The 26,250-nt window shown below is 37.4% G+C and overlaps 1 protein-coding gene and 1 long non-coding RNA gene across 4 annotated transcripts in view; one reads left to right on the top strand and one right to left on the bottom strand.

Annotated features, from left to right (window-relative positions):
* RALGAPA2 (Ral GTPase activating protein catalytic subunit alpha 2) overlaps nucleotides 1-26,250 on the bottom strand; it is a 369,400-nt gene that overhangs the window by 280,730 nt on the left and 62,420 nt on the right. The window lies entirely within an intron of this gene.
* Nucleotides 45-8,869, top strand: LOC118496769. Its single transcript, XR_004899321.1, has 2 exons — nucleotides 45-159; nucleotides 8,649-8,869. It is a non-coding gene; the product is annotated as an uncharacterized LOC118496769 (long non-coding RNA).

Below are 26,250 nucleotides of genomic sequence, written 5' to 3'. Positions count from 1 at the left end.
ACAATTTTGTTAGACTGTATTGTGACAGTTGTCCTAACAGCATACATTTAAAAAAAAATTTATCAAAATTGGTGAATTTTTGTGTAGCCATTTTAATATTGAACATGGAAGAAACCATGCAACATTTTCGGCATACTATGCTTCATTATTTCAAGAAATGTAAAAACACAACTGAAACGCAAAAAAAAAAAAAAGATATGGGCAAGGTGCTGTGATTGACTAAACATGTCAAAAGTGGTTTTCGAAGTTTTGTGCTGGAGCTTTCTTGCTGGATGATGCTCCATGGCCTGGTAGACCAGTTGAAATTGACAGTGATCAAATTGAGGCATTGAGAACAATCAACAAAGTTACTGCTGAAAATGAAAAATGTGTCTTTTATTTCACGGAAAAAACTAAACAGACTTTTTGGCCAACCCAATATCAATAAGGAGAAGGGGAAAAAAGCCTGACACAAGTTTGTCTGAGGTGCTGCAGAGGTGAGGGGGGAAAGTATGTTATCTCAGCAAGGGCATCATAAAATGTTTCTTGGAAAAGAAGACACTTGAGCTAAGATGTACAGGATTAAATTAACCTAGTGGAGAACAGAAACAGAAGGAAGAGCATATGTGAATGCCAACAGGCAAAGACAATTTGGTGTCTTAAAGAAATGGCAGCAGCAAGAGGGTCCACTTGACTGGTAGATGGGCAAGGATGGGAAGAGATGGGACTGGAGAGGCAGAAGAGGCAGGTGAGGCTGGAGTTAATGTTCTCACAGAGCACTGCACAGTACCTATTTAGGTTCCAGTTGTAGGTGAATTTAAGATGAATGAGAAGAGAAGCAGAATTGTCCACAAAGAAGAAATGGTAGTATTTCAGATAAGGAATGAAATGGCCTGGACCAAGGTTAGCATGGTAAAAAGGAGAAGTATACGATCATGATAGTAAGGAGGTAAAATTGTCAGGATGGGCAGGTAGAATTGTGGTAAATGGAGGACTCAAGAATGACTCCCTAATGGCTTAGTAGATGGCAATACTTTTATCTAAGATATCAAATCCAGATGGAATCCCAGAATTGAAGCATGTCTAGTTTACTTCTGGACATTCTGGAATTTGAGGTGTCAAATAAGTATCTTAGTGGAGATGATCTTCTAGGCAATTGAATATTTCAGTCTGGAATGCAGGAGCAGGATTTAGATGATAACAGGATATAGGGAGCAGCCAAAGATGTAGTACATGCAATCCCTCTGGGAGAGAATTTAAAATGAGAAGATGAGAAGAAACCTCAGAAATATCAGTGCACTGGAGTTCCCCTAAGAAAGTACTAAGAAAGCAAGGATGAAGGAGGTAGAGGAGAAGCTAAAGACAATGTGCACAGGTCAAAGAAGAAACTCTTGATGTGTCAAGTGCTGGTATGTTTATTTGTTTTAAAGATTAGAAATAGTAATGTCTGTTATATGCATAAGTAGTTAGAAAAAGTTAAAGACACTGGCATATGTGGGAAAAATTTATGCCATGTAACAAAGTGACTTCAATATTAAATCAGGGTGCTCAATGTTAACTGTTGCTCAGAGAACCCAAACATTTGTCAGCCAGACACCAAATGCCAGGCAGGAAAGATCCATCTATAAATTGTGCAGAGGAAAGTGGCTCTTTGAGAGGAAAAAAACCAAAATAGGTCTTCGCCTTACAATATACACACACCAACATGAATTTTACATGGATAACACATGAAAGGAACTAAATGCAAAAACTACATTATGTTTTCAGTTCCATCACACTAAAAAGAAATCAGAAATTGGAGCATCATCCCAAATACCAAAAGGCTATAGGTTCGATTCCCAGTCAGGGCTTATATGGGAGGTAACTGGTTGATGTTTCCCTCACACAAATGTTTCTCTCATTCTCTCCTCCCCCAACCCTGCTCCCTCTCTCTCTAAGATCAATAAGCATACTCTCTTGTGAGGGTTAAAAAAAAACAACAGTTCTCTAGAGAATACTTTAATAAGAACCCACACGAGCATTGCCCTAGTTAGAGAATATAAACCTAAACTTGTCCCCACAAGGTATAGAAGAGGACACAGACAGGTGTGAGAAATCCAGAGAGCTTTCTAGAGATTATGAGAAAACACAAACAAAGAAGTTAGTACAAGTAAACTGATGACTCTGGAACTGAGAAAAGTATGAGGGTCTCAGCAGTCAGGCTGCTGCCAGGCCAAACAAGCAACTCTAGGGCCTGGAATAAGGACAATGTAGAGATGGACTAGGAGGTCCTCAGACTAAAGAAAGAAAGATGACCTCCACTTTCACCTAAGTTTTATGATATTTTAACTCATACTTTCTCTTTAGTAAAAAATTTACTATAGAGGCAAATTCAATATGATTGATAAAGAATTGAATAATTGTTGCAGGTTGAGTTCTCTGGGGAACAGAATACTCAGTAGACTTAGGTGTGCTAATGACTTATTGGGGAATAGCATCTGTGAAAGAGAAATTAGAAAGCAGGATTGGGCAAGGAGCCTCAGGCCACCACACAGAGCTAACAAATGTCTGCCAGCCTTGAGAGAACTCTGGAGCAATGATGGTATGTTAGAGGTGCCCCAAGTGCCTGAAAATAGTAAGACCATTGCCTCACTCAGTCATTGGTTGGTGACCATGATAAGGGGTTGACCATGGCTGGAAAGCTGAAGGTATTAACAGCTGCAGGTTGCCAGTTAATCCATTCCTTGCAGCTGGACAGCAAATTCTTTCTCGAAGGAGAATGTAAGGAACACACCTCTATGTCTCCCACAATAAAGTTCAAATAATTAATTAGAATAGTCTCATCATATTAAGAGGTTGCAGAATTAACAGACTTGTATCCTACTTCAGGGAAACAGTCTCTGCTGACAATGTTTCTCATCAGTTGGCCGCTGCCCCACATTGATGGAAGCCTGGGTCCACTGAGTCCTTCCTGTACGTTTTTTGCCTCCTTCCTGAGCAAATAGTACAACAGAGACCAGTGTACTATTTTTTCACACATTTTCATCCAAGGGGACTTAGCACATCAGTTATATTAGAGGGACATCTTCTGATCCCATCTTGCCACTTAATTTAAAAAATGTCTTACAGAAGACACTGAAAAAATTAGAGATTCGGGATAGATCTTATCTTGGACTAGATGAATGCCTGGTGTGCACACTGTTCTTCAGATCTTTACTTTAGTCAGGAAACCAATTTGGCACTGAATCATGCTTTTCAGTTTTCCAAACTACTTATTGGTTTTCTTGGTTTAGGTTTCTTTTCCACAGAGAAATTTCTCTTTGTATCCAAATACTGCAAGGGCCAATTTTATATACTAAACTCTGTAAGGTCAATTAAAAATAAAGACCTACATGATCATCTGTGTCTAAATGATAAGCCTGCCCCTTGAAAGTCCCAGATGAAGCCTACCCTTCCTGAGGCAAATACAATATGACATTTCTACTGCAGCCATTATTCTAAGTTACACTACTGTGAATGCCATATAAGTTATTGACATCTTATCTGTAGCTTCACTGGAGAGTAAAATAAAAAAAATTCAGCAAAGTCACACAGTGTCAATAAATATTACTCTTCTGAAAAACATATGGCTTTGTTTAATGCTCAGTGCTCAGCTACATCTATATGGTAATCCATTATAGCACACCAGAAATCAAAATTAAGTGTTACTAACTGATCAGCACAACAGGGAATCTGTCATTCTTTTAACTGATTATCCACAGTTCTTTTTTCTTCAGAACCTACTGCATGACCACAAATAATGTGAAATGGAAGCTGGAGTTTATACAAGATGCTATGGTGTACTTTAAAAATGCTGATTCTCATTAAATTTGTGTGGGGAACTTTTTTTCCCCAAATTATTAGCAAATGATTGCAACATATCCCAGGACATTGACACTTGATTTCTACTCCACTTAGAAATGGAAGACAGTGAAGAACAAGGAAAATATTACATACTAATTCATATAAGACATACTAAAACAATGACTAACTATACCTAGAGGACAAGGAAAGAAACTCTCCCTGAAACTAGCTGTATGACACAAGGGTCCTAGGTAAAGAAAATGTTGACTACGGAGAAAACCAAAAGTTTGGTTTTAAAGAATAGAAGTCTTACTTACCTTTCAAGTTATATATGTTCAGAAAATTTACGATGAGAACTGGACAGTTAGGTTTAAAAGAAACATCCTGTGAATGCCTGTGCTACAAGGATGGTCTCAGAAGGACCCATGTGAGCAGGAGCCCAGAGGTATGAACACTTCCAGATAGACTTATGGAGAGGGCAAGTTATTCTTCGGCTGTCTTGGGCCTGGCCACTCATTTCTTATTAAAAATGACTCAACTTCCTGACATGGATGAGATATTTTCATTAAAGTTTTTGAGTGTCAACACCTCTTTGGGACCTTATAGTTTAAGAAAAATAGAGCTAAAATAAGGAATTACATAATCTCAAACATAAGGTGACTACATTTTTTTTCATTTTAAAAAATGCTTTTCTTCTTATAACTATCTAATCACTAGCCATGTTGTTACTAAATAAGGATAGCCCAGCTCCATCTTGACACATACTTTTCAGTCTTTATGACCAAATTCAAACATCATTTTTTGAGAAAGGCCCAATTCAACCGTAACTCTCACCACATCCCTTTTCAGCTAGATGGCCACAGGGCCCACTCCACCACTAGATGCTGGATTCCTTGAGAAAAGAGACCCTATATTAGCCATCTTATATTACCAATGTCAAAAATAGTGCCTGGCACATAATGTTTCCTGATAAGCACTCCATACACAAATAGACAAGTGAAAATTACAAAAAGAAAAACCATGGGAATTATTATTTTAGTTCACACACACAGGCAGACACAGGGAAATGTCCAAACTTAAGAAAGGTAGTCATACTCTAACATGATAGAAACACAGAACCTGGAGACTGGGCACTTTATAAAGATAACTGAGAATGAAATCGTGCTTTCAAACACTGTAGTAAATCTAATGCTTGCCTAGAACACCATTCAAAAGGCCATACTTTCCTTGGCTAACAAGAAAATGAATAAAATTATTTCAAAAGAGACACAACATACAAGGCAAAGGCATCTAAAGGAAATATAGAATGTAATAAAAAGGGAAAAGCATCAATTTCTCCCTCCTGCATTTTAAAAACCCATATTATAAAGTTAAAGAAACCTCATTAAGAAATGAAAACCAGGAAAGGGCAAAGAACCTCCAACTACACCCAAAACATTTAGAAGATTTACTGCTTAAAGCACAAATGAAACTGCAGAGACATATGAGGGGCTGTGGTGGTCCCCTGTCACGAAAGCAAAACACACTTAGGATATGCAGCAAAGGAGAAATTCTTCTCCTATGGAAGAATGGAAATTCATTCTTCCAAAATACATTTGCTTAAAAAAAAAAAAAGAAAAAAGAAACAGGGTAATTTTTTTAGACTTTCTGATTCATGTTCCACTGAAACTTTTTAAGACCTAGGAAAATAAAGGAAGCAGATACAAAAATAAGTGACATTATGAAAAATCAGAAATATTACATGGAAATAAAACACATGGAAAGCATGAGTCTAGAATCCTCTGCAGAGTCTTTCCATTGTAACCCTGCGATGAAACATTGCACAATACATAGGACCTCCCTACAATTACAGAGAAAAATGTCTAGATGTAGCAAATTTAAAGTTGTAAATTCAAATATAATTAAAAATCCAAGCCCTGGCTGGCGTAGCTCAGTGGATTGAGCGCGGGCTGGGAACCAAAGTGTCCCAGGTTCGATTCCCAGCCAGGGTACATTCCTGGGTTGCAGGCCATAACCCCCAGCAACCGCACATTGATGTCTCTGTCTCTGTCTCTGTCTCTCTCTCTCTGTCTCTCTCTCTCTCTCTCTCCCCCGCCCCGCCTTCCCTCCCTAAAAAAAATAAATCTTTACAAATAAATAAATAAATAAAATCTAAAAAAAAAATCCAACAAAAATCTAAAAGGAAAAAGTAGTATCCACAAAGGAACAAAAATCATGCTGACCATGGCCTTTCTCTGCAACATTCAGCTCCAGAAGACAGTGTTGTTAGTGACTCATTACAAGCCAAGCTGATTAGAATGGGCACCAGAATATAGACACATATGGAGATCAGCAGTCCTAAAGTAGACCAGGGCATACATAAGAATCTAGTATATGATAAATAGCCAGACTAAATTACAGTAACTTTGAAAAACAAACAAATTCAGAGTTTTGAGGGGAAAAAAGATTATGATTTGAAAATTACATAACCAGCTATATATGTTTATAGCTAAAAAAAGATATTCTAGAGCTGGAAATGTATCAGCCACATACTGTCCTTCCTAAACATACTAAGTGATTCATATTCCAGCAAACATAGAAGTTAATTAATTAAAAATAAAAAATAAGGGGTATAAATAATGTGACAGTGAACTATATTTATATCATTGGAGTCAGTATGATTATAAAATATAGTAAATTCTCAAAATTACTAACATAAGAGAAATAACATCCTAAAAAATAATAAAATAACTGGATATAAAATGCTTAAGGAGATAGGTGAGAGAAGTGAGAATTACAAAAGATACACAGGGTTAAAGAAAAAGTATGGGGATATTATCAAACACTGCTTTATTCTTGATATGGATAATCAGAAGAAAAAAGGTTCAAATAGTATTTTGTTAACATAAAGATAATTACTGGAATGATAGAAAGTAGACACTATATTTCCCTAGTCACAAGGTATATTCCATAATGTGAAAGTCAGTAAACTCTCCCCCAAAAAACACATGTAATAGAAAAAACCAAAAATGTTAGTTATCACACAGAAAGAGTAATATAAATATGAATATAAATATAAACAGTTTAAATTTACCTATAAGATCAAGTCAATCAGAACTGGCTTACAAACACAGAAAGATTAACAATAAAATACAGAAGAAGATGTATCAGGTACATGTGGGCACAAACACACAACAACACAGCACCAATATCAGGTGAAAGACTTTACGGGGGAGACAAGGTATCATTTCAAAAAGATTTAAAATGTAATTTACAATTTAGCTATTGATACTCAAAAACCTTTATACAACCAATAACGCAGATAAAATAATAAAATACATGAAAATAAAACATACAGACACAGGAGAAAATACATTTATAATGGAAGACTTTAATGATCTATTTTGACATATAAAACAAGTCAAAAGTACAATACAACAGAGTTCAATATAGTGAGACTCATTTAATAGATATGTTTGTAGAGAAATATCACTTCAAAGATCCTAAAAGTCATAAAACATTTACTAGAAGTTATTTTTCAAAGCCATGTAAATAAACCCCTCAAAGGAGGAGTTTCACAGGTCATAAGCAAACTCAACACATTAAAGGTCCACCACTGAGTTTAAACTAAAACTTCTTAACTATTTGAGGAATTTTGAAATACTCTTTTGAGTGACACTCAAGTTTACAAAAAAATGTTTTAATTATAAACTAAACAATACCAACAATGTAAATGCTATATAATAAAAATTAGTCAAAGCTAAAAATAAGGCAAATTTGTAGACTTTAAATTTCTATAACACTAGACTAAAATTTTAAAAAACTAAATTTTAAACTCAAAAAGTTGAATAAAGGTGATTTTTAAAAATAAATATAGAATCAATACAATTTTGGTATCAATGAAATCCTCTCCAAGCACTGCAAATCAATAAGCTATAGACAGAAATTTTAATTGGTAGTAGTATAAGTAATTAAAACAAATTACCTCTGAATCAACTATTTACTCGATTCCTTAAGAAATATTCTTAAGTGCCCCTTTTGTACCCAGTGCCATGTAGCTCTAAAAGCTACAGCCCTAACAGGAAAAGGCAAGAACATCAGCAATGTCAGTTCACGCACAAGGGAGTACAGACAAGGCACACTTCCAAAGGGAGACTACCTAAGGCAAGAACATATGATGGGGTAAAGACAGCCTATTCAATAAATGGTGTTGGGAAAATTGGATACATGCAAAAAAATTAAACTAGGTCAGCTTATTATACCCTACAAAAGAATAAACTTGAAATGAATTAAAGACTTAAAATGTAAAATTCAAAACCACTTAACTCCTAACAGAAAATATAGGTAGCAAACTGACATTTCTCTCAGCAATTTTTGTTTCTGATGTCTCTCCTCCTCAGACAAGAGAAACAAAACAAAAAATAAATGGAATATATCAAGCTAAAAAGTTTTTGCACAGGAAAGAAAACCATCAACAAAAGGAAAAGGCAGCCTACTGAATGGGGGAAGTTATTCACCAATGACACATCCATCCAATAGGCGGTTAATATCCAAAATTTACTGGGTTAGCCAAAAAGTTCATTTGGTTTTCCTGTTAGCTGGCTCTAGTAGCGCTTAGTTGTTTTTCATTTTATTCAAAACAACTGTGTTAGATTGTATTGTGATAGGTGTCATATCAGCATGCATTTTAAAATACTTACAAAAATTGGTGAATTTTTGTGTAGCCATTTTAATATTGAAGATAGAAGAAAATACACATTATTGGCATATTATGCTTTATTATTTCAAGAAATTTGGGTTGGGGGAGTGGTGAGAGGAATATGCAGACAACTGTAATTGAACAACAATAAAGTAATTTTTTTAAAAAGGTAAAAACACAACTGAAATGCAAAAGAAGACTTGTGCAGCATATGGACAAGATGCTGTGACTGATCAAACATGTCAAAAGTGGTCTGCAAAGTTATGTGCTAGAGATTTTTTGCTGGACAATTCTCCATGGTGGGGTAGACCAGTTGAAGTTGGCAGTCATATCGAGACATTGAGAACAATCAATGTTATACCTCATGGGAGATAGCCAACACACTCAAAACATCCAAATCAATAGTTACTGATGAAAATGAAAAATGTGTTTCTGTTTTTTTACAGAAACAAACTTTCTGGCCAGCCCAATATAAAGAACACATACCACTCAACACCAAACAAAAACAAAACAAAACAAAACAAAATCCAAAATCATCAATTCAATGCAAAAAAAAAGGATCTGAATTAACATTCCTCCAAAAGAGGACATACAGATGGCCAATAGACATATGAAAAGATGCTCAACATCACAATCATCAGAGAAATACTGTATTTTCCAGACTATCAGATGCACTTTTTTACCGCATTTTTTGCTTCAAAAATTTTTTTCCTACTTTCCTCCTCTAAAATCTAGGTGCGTCTTAAGGTGCACAAGTCCAGAGAACAGAAGTCCAGCTAGAACATAAAGAATATAAATATATTTATATAGAATAGAAATGTATATAGAAATAGAATATAAATATAACTAAGAATATAAAGAAGAAGCCACATCAAGACTGACTGGAGGTCCAGAGATGCCACACAGGTTGGTGCCACATCCATGTGTGGCAGTTAAAAACTGGGAGGGATATATCTGCTGCAGAGGTCCCCCACCTTGGAGCCAGGTGTCCCAGCCCCACACCAGGAACCCAGGCTCAGGGTTTCAGCGCCCTGAAGAGAAGTCCCCATGACTTCTGGCTGTGAAAATGAACAGGATTATGCTCGAGGGATAGAGGGCTCTCTGAAGTCCCAAGCATTCCTCTTAAAGGGCCTGTGCTCAGACTTTGACTCAGACTCACTGGCTTTCAGCTCCAGCACTAGGGCAGCAGATTGAAAAGCACTAGGGACATACAGTGAGAAACTGAATTGTCTGGTGGGATGAGAGCTGGAGGGGCAGCTTTCTCCCAGGCATTAGTCCTAGCAGAAGCTATTGCTCCATTCCAGAGCCCTCTACCTACAGGCATAAGCCCATGTCATATCTGAGTCTCTGCCACCTGGATAACACTGTTCACCCAGCCCTAGTGATTCCCTGAGCCTTAAAAAGCAGCAACAGAAAAAATGTTAGTTACCTACAATGGAGCTCCTGTAAGACTGTCAGCTGATTTCTCAACACAAACTTTGCAGACTAGAAGGGACTGACACAAAATACTCAGCATGATGAAAAGCAAAGACCTACAACTGCCCAGCAAAGCTATCATTTAGAATTGAAGGACATACAGAGAGCTTCCCAGAAAAGAAAAAGCTAAAGTAGTTCATCACCACTAAACCAATAGTACATGAAACGTTAAAGGGTCTTCTTTAAGAAAAAAAAAGGGAAAAAAGATAAAAATTAAATAAATGGCAATAAACACATATCTATCAACAATTACTTTAAATGTAAATGGATTAAATGTTCCAATTAAAAGACATAAAGTGGCTAAATGGATAATAAAACAAGACCCTTACATACGTACACTTTCTATAAGAGACTCATTTCAGAGCGAAAGGAACACATGGACTACAAAGGGATGGAAAGGGATGTTTCATGAAAACAGAAACAAAGAAAAAAAAGCTGAGGTAGCAATACCTATACGAGATGAAACAGGCTTTGACACAAAGGCTATAACAAGAGACAATGAAGGACCCGGCAATTCAACTTCTGGGTATTTATCTGAAGAAACCCACAAGACTAAATCAAAAAGACATGCACCTATTGGTCACTGCAGCATTATTTACAATAGCCAAGATATGGAAGTGACCTATGCATCCATCAATAAAAGAATGAATAAAGAAGTGGTGCATATATACAGTGAAATATGGCTGAACCGGGGGGAAAAAAAAGAATGAAATCTTGCCATCTGTAACAATATGGATGGACATAGAGGGTGTATTTTGCTGAGTGAAATAAGTTAGAGAAAGACATATACAAATGTGATTTCACTTATATGTGGAATTTAAAGAACAAAATAAACAAAACAGAAACAGTAAATTGAGGATTGCCTGATGGTTAGAAAAGATGAAGGAATTAAGAAGTACAAATTGGTAGTTACAAAAGAGTCACCAGATGTAATGTACAGACTAAGAAATATAATCAATAATATTATAATAACTATGTATGGTGCCAGGTGGGTACTAGAGTTGTCAGGGGAATTACTTCCTAAATGATGTAACTGTCTAACCACTATGCCATACTAATATAAAATAATATTGAAACTAATATAAAATAATATTGTCAAAAAGAGAATGTTTACTGAAAAAGCCAATAAGATCTGTTCAATTTACTCTGTTGAATTTTGTTCTCTAAGTTTTAAATTGTTCAAATTAGAGACATTTTTAAAATAAAAATAAAATACCTGAAGCTAACACAGAACAATATTGAATGTAAACTATATTTTAAAATGTAAAATAAACTTTTTAAACTATAAAAATAAAACACCTGAAACTAATATAAAATAATATTGAATATAAACTGTAATTGAAAAAATTAATTTAAAATAAATAATAAAAATAAAGCTTGTATGAAAGTGAAGTTCCATTAATTTTTCTATATCACATTATGTCAATTCAGAATGATACAAATTTGTATTAAAAATAAACAAAACAAAACAAAGAGAAACCACTCTTGAACTAAATCCTAAAGGATACACAGGAATGAGCCAGGCACAGAAGGGCATGTTAAGCAGACTAAGGAGCTTCAAGGTGTAGGAGTGGGGGAAAACCTGCTGCTTTCTCTGACCTTCAAAAGGTTGCCAGATGAGGCAGAAATAAGATGGGTGACAAGGGATGTATTGGGAGGCACAGGTCAGAACAGGAAGAACCTGGTAAACCTTGCTGGGGAGTTTGACCTGTTCTAAAGGCCATGGGAATCAGAATTACATTGCACCGAGATCACTCCCAAGTAGGTGAGGGAGAGAGAAGGGGCAGAAGATCACAGACCAAAAGACAGACTAACAGATACTCCAGTAGGGGGAAAAAACTGAGGCTCTGACTAAGTCTAACAGAGACTAAGGCAGTAGGCAGAATAAGGTGTCCAAGTGCACCTGCATGAGATGTACAGAACCTTGGAGTGGAGAAAAACACTTTCAATAGAGATCAACATAAATACACAGATGCAAGTAGAAAACTATTTTTAATAAGTGCTAAAAAAAACTTTGAAGTGTATGCACTTGAGAGATTGTAAGAAGTTATTTTTTTCACTTTGTTTAAATTAAGATCATGCAAAGGTCTAATCTCTTTTTAAAGAAAATCAAGTTATATTAGACTCTTTCTTTACTTTTTTTTTAATCCTCACCAGATGATATGTTTATTGGTTTTTAGACAGGTCCTGACTGAGGTTTGAACCCTCAACCACTGGTTGCCTCCCAACACGTCCCAACTGAGGAATCACACCCGTAACCTTTTGGTGTATGGGATGATGCTCCAACCAACTAAGCCACCCATCCATGGCTCTTTGTTTACTCTTAATGAGAGAACATCCAAAGACCTGACGTGTAATTCTATCCACAATACACTGTTTTGCCCTGAATAAAGCACTCACTGGAACAGATTCAAGGGGAGTCTTCTTTTCACACAAGGGTCTTAGATGGGAGATCTGTCACAACCAAATCTGTCATATTCTTCATTTCATGCAAGCTTCTATTTTCTGGCTAAAAACTACATTTTTCAGGTCTCTTCAACTTTAGTACCAGTACAATGAGTTGGCTGCCTTTTCTGTGCCATTTTTCACTATACACGCACACGCACACACACAAATTCACTTCCAGGGAACTTCTAGGTTACTGATAAGTAGAAATCACAATGACCCTGTGAAATTCCACCACATGGCTCCCACCATCCTAAAAACTTACAGGATTTAAATTCTCACTTCAACACAATTAGGAAGTATCACAGTCTGCAATCATCTCAGGACTGGACACTCCTCCAAGTTCACTCAATAAATGCCCAAGGAAGAGTATCTTCAAGCCAGATACTCTTCCCTTCCAAACTGTCCAGTGTCACTAGCACATCAAATACTAGGTGTCACTCTGTAACAGCCACCATGCTGCACATCCAAACAAAACAAGCTATAGAAAATTTATAACAGAGCATATATTCCTACAACTCCCTCTTAGATTTATATATACATGTGTATGTGTATATATACATACACATATATATAAGAAATAATATACATACACATGTATATAAGAAATCATTTCATCTAAATTGTATTAACACATCAATTCCAAAAAATTCAAAGGAAAACACTCTTTACATATTTTCTGCTGTTCTAACAATAAATACAACATACTCAAGTTTTATGGTGAATTTTCCATATATTTAGCCCTGATGCAGTTTCTACCATCTGCCCTTAAAGGGTTCTTGGAAGCATTTGCTATTGCTATCTTCCAGAGGACTTGTTCCAGAGAGTGTCAGTTACCAATGAGTCTCAAGTGAGAGGGGCCAGCATGCCACCAAGCTCAGGGCACCTGGGCTGCAACAGATAATCACAAGAATGTAATTTCAGACTTTCACAAACATCTTGTCTCCAGTTTCCTTTCTCTGAAGGTGGATTGAGTAATTCAGTGTATCCTGTTGGTTGACTCCCAGGTTTCACACCTAAGTCCTGACATATAAGGGAAACTTTAGTCTTGAACATGAAATGTAAAAGTTAAAAAATGTCCATTGAAAATGGCTTTCAACCTCAGATACTTGTGATCTAATTAAATTAACATGCTGTAATAAGATAATCGAAAATTTACCACAAACAATGCATTCAAAGTCTCCAGCACTAGATGTTTATATTTTGTTGCCATCTTCCAGTTTGCAGAGATCACAAACATTTCATGATCAAAAGTAGACATCACAATAACCATTTGCTATGGAAATAAGAGACTTGGGCCCTGTGTTTCATTTCCCCAGTATCCTGTATAGGACACAGCACTGAGGAATGATTACTGAGCTAACTCACCACCACAGGCAATACGTGAGACCAGTGAGAAAGAACATACAGGCCACCCAGCCCACTACTGTGATCCCTGCAGAGGGGGCAGGTCACACTATGTCATAATAATAATGCTGTCATCTAGAGTTGTTCCCAGCCAAATTCAACATTAATAAAAACAAGTTTGACTAACATTATGAAAAGAGCCAGGAGAATTATATACTTCTATTATCATTTAAAATATATATAAAAGAGATGTGCTCAATGTTGTTAGTACTACTTGAGGTCTGTATTTGATTTTCTTAAATTCCCTTTAAAGAGATCTAATTTATGGTTTTAATTTTAGGAGGCAAACACTTAAAATCTGCAGCAGTTAGTTCTCATTCTCCATTTTGCCAGTTCTTTTATTGTTATGTGATCAACTAACTTTGTATGTGGGTTTCAATGTAAAGTATGCATACTCCTTTTATGTGTATTAAATCATGAAATGTAATTTTGCACATTTAATGTTTCTTTTAAATAAAGTAACTAATTCTGTTGTTATATATATATATATACATAAAACATATTAAAAATATATCTCAGTGTCATAAAGGTGAACCAATATTCTGGTAATAACAACAGTGGCAGTGCCAAGGAACTCAGTATGACTTTGGGAAAGAGAGATGGGTGAGATGGGTGTCTCTGTCTTTTTAAAATGTTCTCCAGGAAATGTAGACTAACAATGACCATTTCTCAGTTCCTATCCATCATTTAGAATTATGGAAGTGACCCAAGAGCTGCATTCAAAACTGGAACCATTCATTTTAGAAAAATATCCATTGAAGTATCCAAATATTTGAACTGAATAGGAATTTAAATTCCAAGGATTTAAGAAGAATCTGTTTTTCCTGTTCATGTTTTTTGTTCTTGTCCCTCCTGCACTCAATACAGTAAAGTAGTCCTTACGAGGAAAAGAAATAAAAAGTGTGAAACAATAGCGTAAAACGTTTGTGGAAGGAAGCCCTTCACCTGGGTGTAGGGAGGAGGGAACAGCATGGAAGTATTTTTGTAAACTGGACATCCTGGAATAATAACAAATAAAATTTTAAAAAGGCTGTCGAAACAGCTAATTGTAAAAATACAAATATGTTGTCTTGCTATGTGTTACCTGGTTGTAAGAAAAGGCTTTAGCCATTGCATAAAAAGAGAAAAAGAATTATGAAAATCCTGTAGGACACCTGCCCATGCATTTGCATTTGCACTAAACTAAGTTGGTTCCATTTTCAAAGAGTTATAAAAGATATACAGTTTCACCAAAAACAGAAAGGAGAAGGTGACAAAGGGAGGAGCAGAGATGTTTTGGGGGAGAATGGAAACAAACACCTCAGAATTATTTGTAACCCTGTTATATTCATAATTCTAGTTGTTCTTCAGGCAATTCTTCATTATTAATATCTGAAGTAGAGTGATGGTATTAAATGTAAAAAGTTGGGGACTTCCGGCAAGATGGAGGAATAGGTGGACGCACCATACCTCCTCGCACAACCAAGAACAGAACAACAATAATTTACAACAATGATTTGCAGTCATAATATCAGAACTGTCAGAGGGTTTATCTAAATGGAAGTCGGACAGCCAAGAAGTTGAAGTAGACCCATACATCCAGACTGGTAGGGGACGACGAGCCGAGTAGGTGCGGGGATGGCGCGGGTCGCAGGCACGCGTAGGTCGGGGGAAATTTGGTGCAAAATCCGCACGACAGCAATCCAGGGCGCAGGAGCGCAGCGGTGCAGCGGTGATCCCTGAGTACACAAGCAGCGGCTGGGGGAATCAGTGGGGCAGCAATTGTGGACCAGGACAGAGCTCACGGCCCAGAAGCCCAGGGAAGTGTCTGGCTCCAGGAGTACAGAACGGTCGCCATTGATCCCTCCTGTCCCCGCTCCCGCCCCTGCCCCCACATTTAACGTCACAATCTAGCGACTGGGGCGCCCAGCCCTGGTGAACACCTAAGGCTCCGCCCCCCACCGTAACAAGAGCAAACAGACCAGAGAAAAAAATAAGTAAATAAATAAAATAATAGGAGAGATAGGGAAAGATATAAGATATGTTTCCAGCAGAACAGATCAGTCCCCCAGGACTCATCCTTTTGAGTGACCAAGAAATGGCCAATCTATCAGATGCACAGTTCAAAACACTGGTGATCAGGAAGCTCACGGAACTGATTGATTTTGGATGCAAATTACATGAAAAAATGCAGATTACCATAAAAGGGATGCAGGAAGATACATGGAGGAGAGCCAATAGTGAAAGGAAGGAATCTGAGTCTCAAAACAACACAGTGGACCAGAAGGAAGATAGAATCAACCAAGCAGGAAAGCATGATGAAATAAGAATTCAAAAAATCAAAGAAAAGCTTAAGACCATCGAGGACACCTTTAAACGTTCCAACATCCGAATTATAGGGGTACCAGAAGAGGAGGACCAACAAGTGGAAAAGTTATTTGAACAAATAATAAAGGAGAACTTCCCCAAACTGGCAAAGGGAACAGTCTTCCAAGAAATCCAAGGAGCGCAGAGAGCCCCAAAGAAGTTGGACCCAAAAAGAAACATACCAAGGCACATAATTACTTTAGCCAAGGTAAAAACGAAGGAGAGGATCCTAGAAGCAGCAAGAGATAAGGGGACAGTAACCTACAAAGGAGTTCCCATCAGACTGTCAGCTGATTTTTCAAAAGAGACCTTACAGGCAAGAAGGGGCTGGAAAGAAATATTCCAAGTCATGAAAGACAAGGACCGACATCCCAGATTGCTCCATCCAGCAAAGCTCTCATTTAGAATGGAAGAGAAGATAAAGTGCTTTTCAGATAAGGTCAAATTAAAGGAGTTCATCATCACCAAGCCCTTACTTTATGAAATGCTAAAGGGACTTATCTAAGAAAAGAAGATAAAGAAAAGACATGTATAGTAAAAGGACAGCAAACTCGCAATTATTAACAACCACACCTAAAGCAAAACCAAAAGAAACTAAGCAAACAACTAGAATAGGAACAGAACCACAGAAATGGAGGGCACATGGGGGGCTAGCAGTAGGGGTGGGAGGAGGAGAGAGGGGGAAAAGGTATAGAGAATAAGTAGCATAGAATGTAGGTTGAAAATAGATAGGGGGAGGGCAAGAATAGTACGGGAAATGTAGAAGCTAAAGAACTCATAAGTATGACACATGGACATGGACTAAAGGGGGGGAACGTGGGTGGGAGATGGGGTACAGGGTGGAGGGGAGTGAAGGAGGAAATGGGACAACTGTAATAGCATAATCAATAAAATATATTAAAAAAAAGAAAAATATGACTTAAATGTAAAAAGTTATAAATAAGTGCATTTGTATAGGAAATAAAAGCAATATTTAAATTATTGGAGGGAGTATACAAAACAATTGTATAGAATGAAAATCTGCCATTTGTTTCACCTTTTGTACAACTCTGGGCACTACATTGGAACCAATTGTGTTATTATTATCAGAAAAGCTAAGGAATCAAAGGCTAAACCAGCTATCTTATATAAGTTCCCTTGGAACAAGAACAACAAACCCTGTGTGGAATTCCATTCAAGTAAGAGAGATTTCATGCCAGCCCTGGATTTAATGCAGGTCAGTTATGACTCCCAAACATAACTGCACCCCACAAGACTCTGCACACACCTAGTCCTGCCTCTAATCCAGCATTACCTCCACAATACAGGCAGAGAAAATAAATGGTATGTGAGAGGTCTACAGTAATTTCAGACAACCAATCTTTCACCCTCAATAGTAAAAGAAAACAAAAACTAACAACCACAGTATTATGCCCCTTCCTCTGTCTACCCTTGAAGAAGCCCACATATCCTTTATACTCTCTTGGCAGCTCGCCTGCTGCAGTCAAGTCTCTTATGTCCATGCTTCTCCCACACCAAAGATGCGGTGAGGGAGAAACAGCATGCATCATCCTGAAATGATACCAGAAGTGTTTTTTTTTTTATCTGGGGTTGAAGATGGGGCTGCAGGGTGGTGGAAAGCATGGTGGGGAGATAAAGTACTACATAATTTGACTGTGCATTATTTAAAATATTATTTCATCTTAAACATGAAGAGAGCAAAATAAAATTGTGCGTGGCTTTTCATTTTTGCATTTACAGAAGGCCACTTTAAAGTCATGTTCCCCTAACCTATGAAGGCAAATGCTTATTACCCCTTGGCCAAGGGCACTTTAGTAGCAATGCCTGAGAAGCCTAGGGACACCATTTCTTTAAAATACTAAACCTCAAGTCCCCTACCGCAGAGGACACAGATGTGCAACATGCTGAGGATTAACCAATGTTTAACAAAGAGGAGTTTTTAAAATGAGACAATGAGGCTCCAATGGAATACTACAGAGCTCCTCTGCCTAATCAGCAGCCATTGGCAACCCAAATTTAAATTAAGTCACTTAAACTTGAAGTCACTCAGTCATAATCACCACATTTCAAGCTCTAAAGAGCCCATGTAGCTAGTGGTTAGTTACCTAATTGGATACCAAATAGGCTACTGCCACAGAAAGTTCTATTAAACAGAGCTACTCTAGAGAAAAAAGCCACTGATTAGCAAAAGCTAATCCGAGTCAAATCAATTTAATATTTAAAACTAAATGAAAGCATAAAACTAAATTTCATGCTAAAAATGACTTTATGAACTTTATTTTGAAGACTTCAAAAAAAAAGCTGTATTTGAAGTATCTTAAGCTGGTATAGCTGGAAGAGACCACAGAGCTCACCTAGTCCCTCACTTTAAGGACATGGAAGCCAAGGTAAAGAAAGGTTGAGTACTTCAATCAAAGCCATGCAGCTTGTTAGCATCAAAGCCAGAACTGATCTAAACCTAGCCAGACTTCTACCTTTTTTCCTATCTCTTTTATCCAGAGAGTTTTAGGTGGGAAAAGGAAATATTTTTAACATAAAAATATCAAATAATCCCATGAAAGATAAGTTGAGAATTTAAGAGATTTAAATATAATAAATATTAACAGGTGCAAATCACTGCAGGGGATACAAAATATTTCATGTAATGGTTGTTGGCCTTAAGACACAGAAAGGAATGCTAAGAACATCCATCAACAATCAAATGGTAACAAGCAGGGGAGTGTTGTAAGTGTTCACAGAAAAGAATGGGCAAGTTGTAGCTGGAGTTGCCAGAAGAAATTAGTGGGTCTGAAGAGAGCCTGAAAGACTGGGCCAGATGAGGGGAGCAAAGGGCAGTTCCCTGAAAAAGGAATTGCATAAACCAAGGGGCATTAGTGAAACTATGCAAAAAGAGGTAAAGGGACAATAAGCAAAGCACTATGTGTGTGACAGAGCACTTCCACAGAGCAAAACCAACACTAAAATGTGAATGAAAGCTACACAAGGACCATGTAGGGGACTCTTGGTGTTAGACCACATTGGGCTGTACTCTATACATTATAAAGAACAAAGTTCAGTCTCTAGGAAAAAAAAGGATTTATTTAATTTGAAGGGGTAATTTGGATAAATTTTAAAATTAGGAATCTAGAAATCAAATGTCCTATCTGTAATTTCTGCCTTTGTGATATTTGAAAAACAGACAAAATAAGCAACATTATGAGGCCAGAACATGTGTTAAAGTTTTGAAATTAAATCTCTTCCAGCCCTGGCCCTGACTGGTGTGGCTCACTGGACTGAGCACCAGCCTGCAAACTAAAGGGTTGTCAGTTCGATTCCTACTCAGGGCACATGCCTGGGTTGCAGGCCAGGTCCCCAGTTGGGGGGTGTACGAGAGGCAATCACACATTAATGTTTCTTTCCCTCTCTTTCTTCCTCCTTTCCCCTCTTTCTAGAAATAAATAAAACCTTTTAAAAAATAAAAAATAAATCTCTTCTATCAATGTATATTTTAATTGGGGCATGGGAGGGTAATGAAATGCCTTGCTATCACATTCTAGAATTTTTCTTTTTTTTTTCTTTTTTTTTTTTTTTAAAGAGAATCTCTTTTTTTAAGATTTTATTTATTTATTTTTAGAGAGGGGAGGGAGGGAGAAAGAGAAAGAGAGAGAAACATCAATGTGCAGTTGCTGGGGGCCATGGCCTGCAACCCAGGCATATGCCCTGACTGGGAATCGAACCTGCAACACTTAGGTTCGCAGCCCACTCTCAATCCACTGAGCTACGCCAGGGCTAGAATTTTTCTTAACTCAGAACTCCATATCTCTACACAAGATAGTAGATAGTTCTCTGTCAAGAACTCCAAATAACTCCATATCTCTACTAAAGGGGGATGGCATATATCATGGCAGTTTGAAACATTTCTGTAATAACTGTATTTTCTTATTTTCTGTATTCTTGATGCTCTGACATTCTGGGGCCTTGCAGACCTAGGAGGGATTGCCTCTCCTTGTTAGCTAATTACTAGAAATATTATCTGCCAGCATGACTTTCATAGTCCAATCAACCAACGAAATAATCCCAAATCCATACCCATAATCACCTCCTTTTATGGGCTCTCACTCTCTGGAACACTATCCTCCTGTCGAAATCACTGAGGGACCAAGTATTGGACAACTAGGGGTCATCTCTACAACATAGAGCCCACCAAAATTATTCAAACTATCCCAAACTTCAAACTTCTTATTAGCTTGTTTGCCTTACCTTGTCCATTTCTTCCTGACATACCATATTAGACTCCTACCCTCAGGTCCATTCTCTATGCCTACTCACTTTACCATGGTGCTTCTCTGTATGGCCCTTTGTGACAATGTTGTGCCTCCTCTAACTAAGGGGCTGTGAGTACAATAACAACTTCTTCCTTCATACCAATCACTTTCAGGTCTGTGTGTCTTACCATACCTGATTAAAAAAAATCCACATAAAATTAAAATAACCTCTTAACTGCAGAATCCAGAAGGTTCTCAAAATCAAGTAAATTATTTAAACTTGAAACCCATTCACCAGATGCCTTACATTTCTATACTAATCCTCCTTTTCCCCTATGCAGGTAGCCACCTTAAAGGCTACCACCAAGTGACACTTCTGAAAAGGGCCATTCAGAATTTTCTCTGACTTAGAAGGTCATTACTAGAACTCTGACATAACTCCATTCTTACCAGTGGACTCTTCAGGTTACCATGAAATTTAACATATGCTCCATGAGGGCAGGAGGTCCTGCCTGTCTTTGTTTGGCACTGCCGTATCTTTAGCACCTATAAATAAACCTGATGAATGGAAGGTACCCAATAAATGTGTGTAATAAAGAATAGGTGCATGCTGGTACAGATAGCCTATGGAATACAGCTTGAGAAGCAGGAGAATATAAAGACTCCTAAGTGATATACAGCATGGCACTGAATTAAGGAAATGGGTTCTAGAGTCAGACAACAGATTATATCTCCATGTACCACTGGGGAGATGTACAATCTTGGACAAGTCACCTAATATGACAAAGCTCTCATTCTTCCATCGATAAAAACTGGGAAGACAAGACCTACTTCAAAAGGAAAGGATTAAAGAGGATGGCCCATGTAAAACATTTACATTATGGTCAAGATGACAATGTAAATTCACTTTAGGGAACCCGTCGCTCACATCTGAAACACCAGTGACAGATGAAATATGTTTTTTTAAAAAAAGGGTAAAATTAAAGAGTCATAACCTCAGTAAAATAATGTGACAAACATCTCCATGAACCAGCAACAACAGAAACTCTAAGTGGTATACAAATTTGAAACCACAAGCAAAGATGGCTGGAGGTCAACTTCCAAGGGGTACAAGTGCTCCCACTAGAGATAAAGGCCAACACAAAGGTCTGCTCATTGCCTGAAACTGCCACTTAGACTGGGCTGGCAGCCAGGACTGCACATCACTTGCTTTATCACAACACTGTAACATCTCCAGTACCTACTATATCTAAAAACTACTGTTCCATTTTCAAAGGTTCCCTTTCAGTTGGCCTCTGACCTACAAAGGCAGACAGCATGTCTCTTTACATACTCTTCTTTCATGCTTTCTTAACTCTATGCTTTCTTCCAATCCATTTCTTATTTTTACAGTATCCCTTCTGTGACTTAACATGTCTTAAGAAAGCATTTTCAAATCATTCACCCCTTGATAAGAATTTACCTCCAAATCCTCATAGACTATCTCTTTATTTGGCACTAACTTGTAGAAAGTAGCAATAGTTACTTAGTTCTCAGAATTAACAATACAGATTACAACTTAACTTCTAAAGTCAGAGACAGAAAGAGAACTAAAGCATAAACAAAATTAACACAGGTTCATTGTTCATTAACATTTACTATGCAAAATGAGTTTTATGGAACTTTGAATAATGTGTTTGTTCTACTTTATTGGCAACTAATCCTCTTTAGTTGGTAATGTATCACTAATAACACCCTCCCCAATCTAGAATTTCTGTACTTGAGGAAAAGGTATTGAAAATTCCTCTGTGGGAGGTATAGGACAAAGGTCTCTGATAGACTATCCTGTTGCAGGACAACTAGACCTGAGCAAGAGCAATTCTCAAAAGATTTCTGGCTCTGGCTGCTGTGGCTCAGTTGATTAGAACATTGTCCTGTGAACCAAAAGGTCACACTGATGCAATTCCCAGTCAGAGCACATGCCTAAATTGCGAATTCTGTCCCCAGTTAGGGAGCATGCAGGAAGCAACCAATTCATACTTCTCTCTCACACCAATGTTTCTCTTCCCTCCTTCCCTTCTCTAAGCATGCCCTCAGGTAAGGATTTAAAAAAAAAAAATCTGAACTTTAGGGGCCATAGGAAAACTAACTTAAAAATGGTAGGAGAGAAAGTAGGAGAGAAGAAGAAAGCTGGCAGAAGAAAAGTAAGCCAAAACCTCACCTGTAAGCAACAAGTTCAAGAAAAACAATGCAGAGTGCCAGAGAGCTAATGCAATTCCACAGAAGTATCTATAGATGTCCAAGGTCTCCAGATCCAATTCCCACCTCAGTAAGTTTGAGAAACTGAACCTGAGATGCCTCAAATGGAGCAACAGTGATCTCAATGAAGAGCACTCCCAGACTTCTGACAAAATCAAAGGCAAAGCCCTACACACACACACACACACACACACAAAACAGATTACATCTATAATTGATTAAATCTTGCCTAAAAATCACTTCACAAAACATACAAGAAAATAAGCCATTGTGAGAGATACCAGAAATAACCAACAAACTCAGACAAATCCAGATGTTAGAATGAACAGATAGACTATAAAATATTACATGTTAAATGTTTAAGAAAATAAAAGTCTAAAAATGAACAATGATCAAGAGACAATCAAAAGCAACAAGCCACATGATACCAAACCAAAATAAAACATGAAAAAGAATCACTTAAACTTAAAACTCAATAGAATGGTTGCACAGATTAGACCCAAATGAAAACAGTTAGAGCACTAGAAAAGAGAACTAAAGGAATTTCCCAGAATACAAGACAAACAGAGGGACAGAAGCGAGTCTAAGAGATATGGAAGACATATCAATAAATTTAAATAAGAATCCTAGAAAGTATGGCCAGAAAAAATAGAAAAAAAATAATATTTGAGGAGATAGTAGCTGAGAATTTTACAGATATTATAAAAGATTTGAATTAAAAAATGGAGGAAGGACATATATACCAAGCAAAATAAGAAATCTTAAGTAGATCCAGGATGGAAGAGGAGTAAGTGAAAGCTACACTAACCTCCTCCCAGGACCAATCTGGAATTACAAGTAAATTGTAAAGAACTAAACTAAATTGTAGAGAAATCACCTTAAATAACCAACTGAACACTAGCTGGAAAGAAGCCTTACAACCACAGACAGAAGAAACACTTCAGGACAATGCGACTTGTAAGGAGTGTGGGGGAGATGTAAGAGGGCAGGCTGGGATCCTACAGGTGGCAACTAAAGTGCTGGAGGGATATTTCAGTGGCCAGGGGGAGTTCCCCCTGAGAAGTGTGGGATCTAAACCCCAAGCTGGGCTCCCCAGCCTACAGAACTGGAGATGGAAAGGAACCCAGATAACACGCTGCTGCGAAAAGCAGCAGGTTTCTGTGTGTCAGGAAGAGAGGCCTAGAGACTCAGAGAGCCTCTTAAAGGGCCAGGACACAAAATTTCATTTCCAGCCACTTACCCCGGATGCCAGCAAAGGGAGGGCATAGTGGACTAGTGACGCTTAAGGAGAGTCTGGGGTTGGTGGCTCGGGGGAAAAAACTGAGGAACAGCCACCAGGATCCCTGTGCTGAATCATGTCCCATACTGCTGGAGCCATCTCTCTCAGGAAAACCACTCTTCTCTGAATGGCATTGGCCTAAGGGGAAGGAACAGCTCACCAACCAGAATTTCTCTGCCCCACCCTGTGATGCTTAAGCCTGACTGCTGATTACATATTGATTACATTAACAGGTGATCAGATCACTGGCTGATTAGTTTAACATTTAAGGCAGAAAATATAAAGAAAACAAAATGGGAAGACAAAGAAATATACCTCAAATGAAAGAACAAGAGAATATTCCAGGAAAAGTAGATGAAATTGAAGTAAGCACTTTATCAGATAGAGAGTTTAGTGTAAGGATTATAAGGATACTCAACGGCAAGAAAAAAGACATAGAAATCATACAAAAGGATCAGTCAGAAATAAAGAATGAACTATCTGAGATAAATAATACACTTGAAGGAATAAACAGGAGGTGAGGCAGAGGATCAAACCAGTATTTGGGAAGACAAGTTAGAAAGAAAAACAATCAGAGCAGCGAAAGAAAAAAGAACTTAAAAAAATGAGAAAAGCTTAAGAAACCTCTTAGACAACATGAAGCGTAACAACATCCACATCATGGGAATACCAAAAGGAGAAGAGAGTGAACAAGGGATCAAGAACCTATTTAAAGAAATAACAACCAAACACTTACCTAATCTGGTGAAGGAAAAAAACACAAGAGTCTAGGAAGCTCAGAGAATCCTAAACAAGTTGGACCCAAAAAGGTCCACACTAAGACACATCATGATCAAAATGACAAGGCTTAAGGATACGGAGAGAATCCTAATAGCTACAAGAGAAAAGTAGGTAGTTACTTACAAGAGAGCACCAATTAGACTGTCATCTAATTACTCATTAGAAACATTTCAGACCAGAAGGGAGTGGCATGAAATATTCAAGGTGATGAAAAGCAAGGACCTACAACCAAGGCTACTTCACCCAACAAAGCTATCATTTAAAATTGAAGGAGAAATAAGGAGCTTCCCAGACAAGAAAAAGCTAAAGGAGTTTCTTACCACCAAACTAATATTGCATCAAATGTTATGGGCTTGCTTTGAAAAGAAAGAGAAGAAAAAGAGAAAGGGAAAAAAACCCAGAGGAAAACAGTCTAACAATAAAATGGTACTATATATCTATCTATCAATAATCAACTTAAATGCTCCAATCAAATGTTAATGGCTTAAATGCTCCTACCAGTGGGTAGCTAAATGGGTAAGAAAACAAGGCCCATATACATGCTGCCTCCAGGAGACCCATCTCAGATTGAAAGAAACACACAGACTAAAAGGAAATGGTTGGAGAAAGATATTTCAAGCAAAATGAAAAAGAAAAAAAAAGCTGGGGTAGCAGTACTTATATCCAACAAAATGAAGACTTTAAAACAAAAGGTATAGTAAGAGACAAAGAAGGACACTACCTAATGATAAAGGGAACCATCCAACAAGAGGATATAACACTAGGTAACATTTATGCACCCAACATAGGAGCACCTAAATATGTAAAACAAATCTTTATGGACATAAAAGGACAGATCAACAGAAATATAGTCATAGTTGGGGATTTCAACACCCCATTGACTTCATGGATAGATCTTCCAGGCAGAAAAATAAGGAAATAGCAGTCTTAAATGACACACTAAATCACATGGATTTAATCGATATCTTCACAGCATTTCACCCTGAAGCAGCAGAATATACATATTTGTGAAGGGCACATCGAACATTTTCTAGGATGGATCACATGCTAGGACACAAAACAAGTCTCAATAAATTCAAGAAGAGTGAAATCACACCAAGCATCTTCTGTGACCACAATGATATGAAACTGCAAATCAACCACAAGAATAACACTGGAAAACACACAATGACATAGAAGCTAAATAACATGTTATTAAACAATGAATGGGTCAATGACATTGAGGAAGATATCAAAAGATACTTTGAAACAAATGAAAATGAGGACACAATAATCCAAAATCTGTGAGACATTGGGAAAACAATCCTATTAGGGAAATTCATAGCATTAAAGGCCGACCTCTAAAAAAACAAGAAAAAGCTCCAATAAATCATGGAACTTCACACTTAAGTGAACTCGAAAAGAAACAACAAACCAACTCTAATATGAGTAGAAGGAGGAAATAATTAAAATCAGAGCAGAACTAAATGAAATGAAGTCTAAAAAAAAATGATACGAAAGATCAATGAATCCACAAACTGGTTCTCTGAAAAGATAAGCAACACTGACAAACCTTT

The sequence above is a fragment of the Phyllostomus discolor genome, chromosome 9 (assembly GCF_004126475.2).
Source record: "Phyllostomus discolor isolate MPI-MPIP mPhyDis1 chromosome 9, mPhyDis1.pri.v3, whole genome shotgun sequence".
NCBI classification, from domain to species: domain Eukaryota; kingdom Metazoa; phylum Chordata; class Mammalia; order Chiroptera; family Phyllostomidae; genus Phyllostomus; species Phyllostomus discolor.
This window is presented reverse-complemented; position numbering and strand designations above follow the sequence as displayed.